Below are 8,246 nucleotides of genomic sequence, written 5' to 3' on the forward strand. Positions count from 1 at the left end.
AAAAAAAAAAAAAAAAACCTGCACAGTTATATTAATAAATTGTATAAGAATTGTTTTTAAATACAAATTGCTGTTTTTCTAATTTTAAGAGTGTCAGAATGATCTGCAGAATGTACAATCATTGAGTGTGCATTACAGTAAACTATTTTGTTACTGTTGTCATATAATGTATCCTTCAAAACAATTTTTGCTTGGATTTATTATATTACAGAAAGAAATGGGAGCAAAACAGAATTTAAAGTATCAGTTAGCAAGCTTTATGTAGAGATATTACTTTTTTTTATTATTACTGTAAGAATTAGCTTGACGGGTGAGCATAAGAGTAATCATATGCAAAACTGAATAAAGGAATCAAGCTAGCAAGTAGATTTTAATTTTAATACATGAAAATGATCAATGCTAACGGGGTATTGATAATAGATTTAACATTTAATAAAGGGAAACTTTAATGCTTTTTTCTTTAGCTTGCAATTATATAAATGTATGATTGATAGCTATATATATACAACCAGGGAAGGGAATGCATGCCGACATGAGGATGAGCCAGGAATGAAAATTACGGTAAGTGTGATAACAATTTTCCATATTGCTGGCTCACCTCATGTCGACAGAATACGGGATATAACAAGCATAATCCCCAAAGGGCGGGGACAAACAACCATAATAAGGAAAACACCCTCAGAAACATAATACTGCAAAAATAGAAAATATTTATTGTGACAAGGCACATGAAAGGACTGCCGTTCCAAATCTGGCCAATCTGGCGGTTGCCACATCCAACCTGTAGTGCCTAACAAAAGTGTTCTGTGAGCTCCACCTCGCCGTCTTGCATATGTCCTCTATCGAGACCCTGGCATATGAAGCCCAGGACGTCGCCACTCCCCTCGTCGAGTGGGCTCGCACTTCCGCCGGAGGAGTAAGACCCTGCTGCACCTATGCTGCTTTGACGACAGACTGAATCCACATAGACAAAACTTTAGGAGGTGTGTAAAACCTCGTTTTGATCCTTTTGAAAAGATGAACAGTCGATCAGATCTGCGAAACACTTCCGTTCTATGAAGATACTCCCTCATGAGTTCGACTAAATCCAGAGCCGGCAATAAATCCGAATTCGAAGACTGGCCCAGACTCTTACACCCTGGGAGAATTATTTCCCAATCTGAATGAAATGAAGAGACCACTTTCGGCCTGAACTCTGGTGGAGGCCGTAACACCACTTTATCGGCCAATAACACACAAAACAGCTCTTTACATGAAAGAGCCGCCAATTCGGAGACTCTTCGGAGATGTGATGGCAATGAGAAAAAGTAACTTCTGTGTAAGGTACCATAGGGTGCACTGCGACAGAGGATGATATGGTGGAGCTGCTAAGGCAGCCAAGACTAAGTCCAGGTCCCAGGACGGGAACAGAGCCTTCCTAGGAGGCCGTAACTTTAGGGCCGCTCTCGTTAATCTTCGCAAGAGAGGATCATCTGCCCATTTGATTCCCATGAATGCTGACAAGGCTGAAATTTGTATTCAAAATAAGAGTTGTAGGCTAGGCCCGCATCCAGGACCGACTGTAAAAATCCTAGAACATTAGGCAGTTCTGCCCGCAATGGTGAAAAATTATTTTGCTCCGCAAACTCCCGAATTTTGTTACAAATCCTGGAATAAGTGGTGTAAGTTGATGAACCTCTAGACCGCATCAAGGTCTCTATCACCTTTGCCGACAATCCTTGACTCTTCCACCTTGAGGATTCAGCATCCATGCTGCTAGATGGAGCCTCTTGGGGTTTGGGTGTTGTGAGTGATCCTGCACCAGTAGATTCCGCCTGCCTGGAAAGAACCATGGGGGGGCCATCGCCATCCGTTGTAAGAGTGGGAACCATGGCCTCCTCGGCCAAAACGGTAGGATTAAAATAACTGCTCCCTTGTCTTGCCGTATTTTCTGGAGTACCCTGAGGGCCAACGGTAACGGTGGAAACAGATAAACCAGTGGAAAGTCCCATGTGATTGAGAACACATCCTGCGTCACTGCCTCCCGACAGCCGTGTCTTGAGACAAAACAGGGCACCTTCGCATTCTGTGCTGTGGCCATCAAGTCAATTAATGGGGTGCCCCACTTCTGGAACACTGGTCTCAGGTACTTCGCATTCAGCCCCCATTCGTTGTTGCTCGGAAAAATCCTGCTCAAGCGGTCCGCTAGTATGTTGTCCGCTCCTGGCAGGTAGGTTGCTGTCAAGGCCTGAACATGTTGTTCTGCCCATGAAAAAATCTCGTTCAAGAGGCACAGCAGAGGGAAACTCCTGGTCCCCCTTGCCTCACAATGTATGATACAGCTGTTTTGTTGTCCATCATAATCCTGACCTGTCTGTGTTGTAGTAGAGGTTGAAAGGCTCAGAGAGCTAGAGAGGCCGCCTTCAATTCTAACCAATTCGATTGTGGTGTCACCGGGCCTCTCCAGCGACTCTGCACCTGATGGTCCAGACAATGTGCTCCCCATCCCTGGAGGCTGGCATCGGTGGTAATTGTGATCCAGGAACCCAGGCTCAGCATACCCTGAGAGAGGCACGGAGAGTCCCTCCACCAGGACAAGTTGTTCCGCATTGATGAGGGCAGAAAGATCTTTTGAGACAATGCAACCCGGTTCCATTGCTGCAGGAAACAAGATTGTAACTGGCGCATGTGCCATCTGGCGCATGTGCCATCTTGCCCAAGTCACCACGGGGATACAGGAGGTCATCATCCTGAGAAGCACCATGCAGTCTCTGGCCTGTAATACTGGTAAGGTGATGACTCTGTTGACACACGCTGCAATCTCTCTCCTTCGGCGGTCCGGGAGGAACACCCTCACAAGATAAGAGTCTAGTACTCCATCCTCCGTGATGGGAATAGCTGACTTTTCCGGAAGTTGACTAGCCATCCGAACCGAAGCAAGGTAGCCAACACGAGTTCGCCTCGACTTTCCTAAGACTAGGATGTCGTCCAGGTAGTGAAACACTTTGATCCCCCAAAGCCGAAGAAGTGCCACCACCGCCACCACCATCTTGGAGAAGGTCCGTGGGGCCGTGGACAGACCAAATGGCAGGACGCGGAACTGAAAATGCTGCCCCACCACCGCAAACCGCAGGTACTTCTAATGCCACTCTGCTACCGGCACATGGAGGTACGCATCTTCTAAATCGATGGAGATCATCCACTCTTCGGCTTGGACCACCGCAATTATCGTCTGGACTGACTCCATCCTGAAGGGGTTCACCTGAATAAACACATTCAGCTTCTTCAAATCCAACACCGGCCTGAAGCCTCCCGAGGCGTTCTTGACAAGGAAGATCGGGGAATAAAACCCCCGACCCCATTCTTCCTTTGGCACCGGAACGATAGCCTTCTTCATAAGCAACTCTGAGACATAATCAAGAAGCAATCTTCTTTTCGATTGCTCCAGCGGAATCCAGGTGTTCACAAAATGAGACGGAGGGAGAGACTTGAATTCCAGCCGATACCCTTTGGTTACGATATTTTTTGCCCATACATCCTGTACTTCCGACACCCAGGCCTCCTTGAAGGCCCCCAGCCTGGCCCCCACTGGAACCTCCTGGGTGTGCACACCTTCAGAACTGTTTATTCAGAGTTTTTGGCGCCTGACCAGCCTTTGACTTGATGTCTCGCAACAAGGACGACTGCGCCCCTCTCCACTGAGGTCTGGAAAACTGCCTACCTGGCCGGTAGGTCCGGGCATCCTTAAATCTCTGCGAACCCTGGTTGGCCCGAAAGGGCTGCTGTCTGCGCTTATAGGTCTGTGGAAGCAGACCTGATTTGCCACCCGTCACTCTTTTAATCGCGTCGTCCAGTGTCTTCCCAAACAGACTCTTCACGTTGAAATGAATAGCACATAATGCCTGTTTTGAGGCAGAACCCTGGGGTCCAATGTTTCAGCCACAATGCCCTCTTGGGGGTAACTAAATGGCCCATCAACTTGGACGAGAGGCGGACCAAGTCAATGGAGGATTCGGCCAAAAAATCTGCAGATAAATTTAGTTCCTCTAGTGCTGCCAGGATTTGCGTGTTGTCAACACCAGCTTTGAGTGCTGTATCCACATTAGATACCCATACCTTCAGGGCAATGTCAATGCTAAAGCGGGCTGCAGGGCCCATCCAGCAGTGGAGTAAATCCTCTTTAAATCAGCATCCAACCGCCGGTCCATCACATCCTTAAAGGCCACTGAGTTGTCTAGTGGGAGAGCCACATGACGCGCTAAAGCCTGCAAGGCCACATCGATAACTGGTGGTTTATCCCAAAGAGCCGTATTGGCCGCATTTAAGGGATACAGTTTCAAAAAACGGTTCTGAAAATTCAGCTTCTTGTCCGGCTGCTCCCATTCTTCTTCAATCAGATCTTTAACCTCCGGCATGACCGAAAATGTAGGACCCTCCTTCTTTAGGCCTGGAAAATATTTTGCTCTCTTCTTAGGGGGATCAACTCCTTCCAAATCAATGGCCTCCTTAATTGCCGCGATGAAAGGCAAAATGAGGTTGAAATCAAAGGAATGCAGACCTTGTGCGTCTGATGCAGATGATCCATCTGACAAGATCTCACCCTCATCTGGGAGCTCTGTAGGTCTGGATGATGTAGATGCTCTAGTCGCGTGCTGAGAGGAGGAGGCTATTGAAGGAAGTAGATCCTGTAGGCTATCCTGCACGGCCTGGTAGATGTAAGATTTGATCTCCAGGGAGTCAGTCTCCTTGTCTCTGGCCACCTCTTTGAGACACTCTCGGCACAACATTTCACCCGGTAAGGTCTGTGCGGAGCAGGACCAACATGACCCCAGAGGAAATTGCAGGTTTTTTCTCCGGATGGATGTGGCATCAGTATCATTCCTCTGATGATGCCTGTGCCCTCCTGGAGAGTGCTCGTGGACAGAGTCCAAAGAGGAAGAGTGTCTTCTCTCCTTGCGTTTCTTTCTCTGTTTATGCGGAGGATTTTTACTCCTGCAAAATTCAGACAAAAAGTCAAAAATAGCATATCCACAGTCGCACTCTTTTAATAAGGTCCCCCGACGCCTCCCTACCTTTCCACAGGCTTCAGTGCATCTGTCACAGGACGAGGGGAGCTCATGGTGAGTACACAGGTTGCTTAAGAATAGAACGCAGCATAAGAACAAGGCAGCACAGATCCCTCTAAAAACCCCTTAGCAAGCATAAACTTACCCTGATAGAGCAGGCACAGGATCCTAGACAGGCAAAAACCGGATCGTTGCAGCAGTAACTGTAAGGCAGAAACCAACAGCACTGCTGACAGAAAACTAATCTCGTTTAAATTTGTGTCTAAATGCCGAACCGCGCATGCGCGAGCAAAGCTTCCCACCATCACCCCGGCAACCTACGTGGAAGGGATGGAGCTAAGCCGCACTCCGCACACGAGGATGCCGGCGCATGCGTAGACGCACGGAAAGACACCGCAGCCCGGAGAACCCCGTGGCTGCTCCACCAGCTCCCCTGTTCCCTGTTGCTCTAGGATATTTAATCCTATACGAACCTGGCCCAGCACCAGGGACATCCGCTCTCATGGGACATTTACTACCCTCCGAGGGGTCTACCAATCCGGGAGAGGCTGAACCCGGCTGGGAAGCATTAGGGAGGACCCAAACATTCATTGTGACCTGGAGCGAGGAAAAAAAGAACAGGTACTGGGGGAGGGGATCTCCCTTTTATTGGCTTGTTAAAGGTGGTCCTGTGGGGTCAGAGGGGGAGGAGCTGACCCATACTGTGCCGACATGAGGTGAACATGTCTTGATGAAGATGGTGTGAGCTCCATCCGAAAATTGACAATAAAATGCTGATGCTTTCACTTATCTCCTCTGCAAGACCTGTGGGTGCCTCTATATCTGCTTAGGATTTGTAGGGATTATTTTGTGAATGAGCACCTGGGCATTTACCTTACAGATAGAGAGAGGCAGCTACCCCTGCGCTTGTTAACTAACCATGCAGATTAAAAATCCAAGTGGCTCCTGCCCTTGTTAGAACAAGAAGGGGATTGCCTTCTCTGCCTTATTTCTATGCGTGTTACCTTATATATTTTTTTTTTGTTTAATAGCTTTAAACTGAGCATCTACTGTTAAGTGTTCCTTAAGAAAAAAATATTTTCTGTCTGTTGGAATGATGCAGTGAAAATTGTATGTACTGGCGCAGAGTTTGTATGGATGAAGTCTGAGTTTGCATATTAGCTGCTTTTTCATTGTAAGGAACAAAGATGCATTCTATTTATTGATTTTAACAGATACTCATTTTAAGACATGTCACTTTTTCATTAGACCAAAGCCTTTATAACAATAGCTTAAGAAGTAATCAGTGATAACGGAGATAGAATAAATTAATTGTTTGTTTGATACATTTTAGTGAAAAAGTGGCAAGTGCTGCTAAAAATTTAGAAGTGATATCTCTGTGCATGTTGTTTTTGGGGAGACATTTGTCTGTCTGTGTGTAGCCTAAGCTCACATATTTGACAACAGTGTTAAGGCTTTGCAGTCTACCATTTGTTTTTATTTTTCTGCTTTAAAAGTTCCTTTAAAGTACCCCTATTTGTAGATTATTGTGCTTTGATCCTGTATCTGGATGTCTGTGGGTACTCTCAGACCTCATGAGAATTCCATTAGCATGGGCTTATGCAAAGCATGCTCTTGTTCTTATTGTAGCGCGCCATCTTAAATTTATTCCAGTCTCCTGTGAAAGGTACTATCTTCTTTCTCCTTGCTTCAACTATCCCTAAATTGCTTGCTTATCAGTTAACTAAAGTAAACATGTGAATATTAACATTCAAGTATTTTTATATTTTTAACAAACACTACAAGTTTGGAAACAAGCCATCGCTGACCTCTGTAGCTATAGACACTGTGCAGCGTTCATCTTCAAAGTTCACAAGAGAAGCAATGAGGTTTTTCAAGTAGGGCCTCATTATTCTGCCCCCACCCCCCAACTTAGAGCACCTTCTCTGTGTTCACATTATGCTTAGAAGTTTGAAAGGCTGCCAACTAACTGCTGAATGGGGGGAGCAGAATGAGCTGAGCTGACGAAAGTACATGTGCGTCTGCTGTAAATTATGTGGATCAATAACTACACAGAGCTTGCAGCTAAAGAGGGATTGCCTTAAAGGTTAAGTTTGCATTTCTAACTATGTTTCATAGCTGTAACTGTGCTGTAAGCCAATGGTTCTTAATGCACAGTTGGTATAGGGATATAACCCTGCCCTGCCTACTAACCTTAAATTAAAAGTCAGTCCCTTATTTTTTGATTTCTCACAGGGTATGCAATGTACATAGAAAGGTCTACTTTGTAGTGGTTCACTCTAGGCAGACATAAAAGGCACAGATTAATGAAGTTCTGCAAATATTTACACGTTATTAAATGTATTTTTTAAACATTCAGTATAAGTACATGAATTTAACTTGGTATTAGCCACCCGCAGTACAGCAGAGCTCAGAGTTAGAGAAGAGGCAGCTATTCAACAAGCTAATCAGTGCTAAAAGGAGCATGCCAAAAGGAGGAGGAAGCAGACTTATAGAGAAAAGAGCTCATTACTGTGCTGCTTCAGAATGGGAGAGGAAGCAGCAGTTTATGATGCTAATCAGTGCTGATAATGAGCATGCCAATTCAAAAAGGAATGTCAGAGTGACAGAGAAATGCTCTCAGTACCGTGCTGCTTCTTTTTCGCTATCCAGTCCAAGGCTGGCGGCAGGCCTATGAATGCCTGGGCTCAGAGGAAGTGGGTTAAAATATGCTTTCTGTCATTTAACCCAGATGTTTAAGTGCATCAAGTGGTAGTAAAAAAGTACTCTTGCGAGCAGCTCTGGATTAAAGATTAGTAATGAAGTAAAAGTAGCTTTTTTATCTTTGAATGGGCTATATATAACACCTAAAGTTGCCAGGCTGTTATATTCAGCATTTTTCTTCAGTACTTTAAGTCACTATCTCAGAATAAGTAAGAAGATAAACTCTTCTGATTAGGGATTTACAGATACCATTTCAGATACCAGTGCCAATACTTGGCATTTTTACAAGAACTATTTAGGTTGCAGGGGTTGCAACTGCGACTGGGCCCTGGTGCTCCACCTCTATCCTGAAATCATTAGTCTGTTTTGTTTTAGACAAACTGCCACATGACAATTAACAAAAATGTATCAGGACAAGTATTGGTACTTGTACTTGGTCTGGAAAATATGGTATCGGTGCATCCCTAATATATATATACTATATATACTGTATATGTA

The 8,246-nt window shown here is 45.2% G+C and overlaps 1 protein-coding gene across 1 annotated transcript in view; it reads left to right on the plus strand.

The window, feature by feature from the left end:
• VWC2 (von Willebrand factor C domain containing 2) overlaps nt 1-8,246 on the plus strand; it is a 333,726-nt gene that overhangs the window by 156,424 nt on the left and 169,056 nt on the right. The window lies entirely within an intron of this gene.

The sequence above is a fragment of the Nanorana parkeri genome, unplaced genomic scaffold, assembly GCF_000935625.1.
Source record: "Nanorana parkeri isolate BGI_ZX_2015 unplaced genomic scaffold, ASM93562v1 scaffold317, whole genome shotgun sequence".
NCBI lineage: Eukaryota > Metazoa > Chordata > Amphibia > Anura > Dicroglossidae > Nanorana > Nanorana parkeri.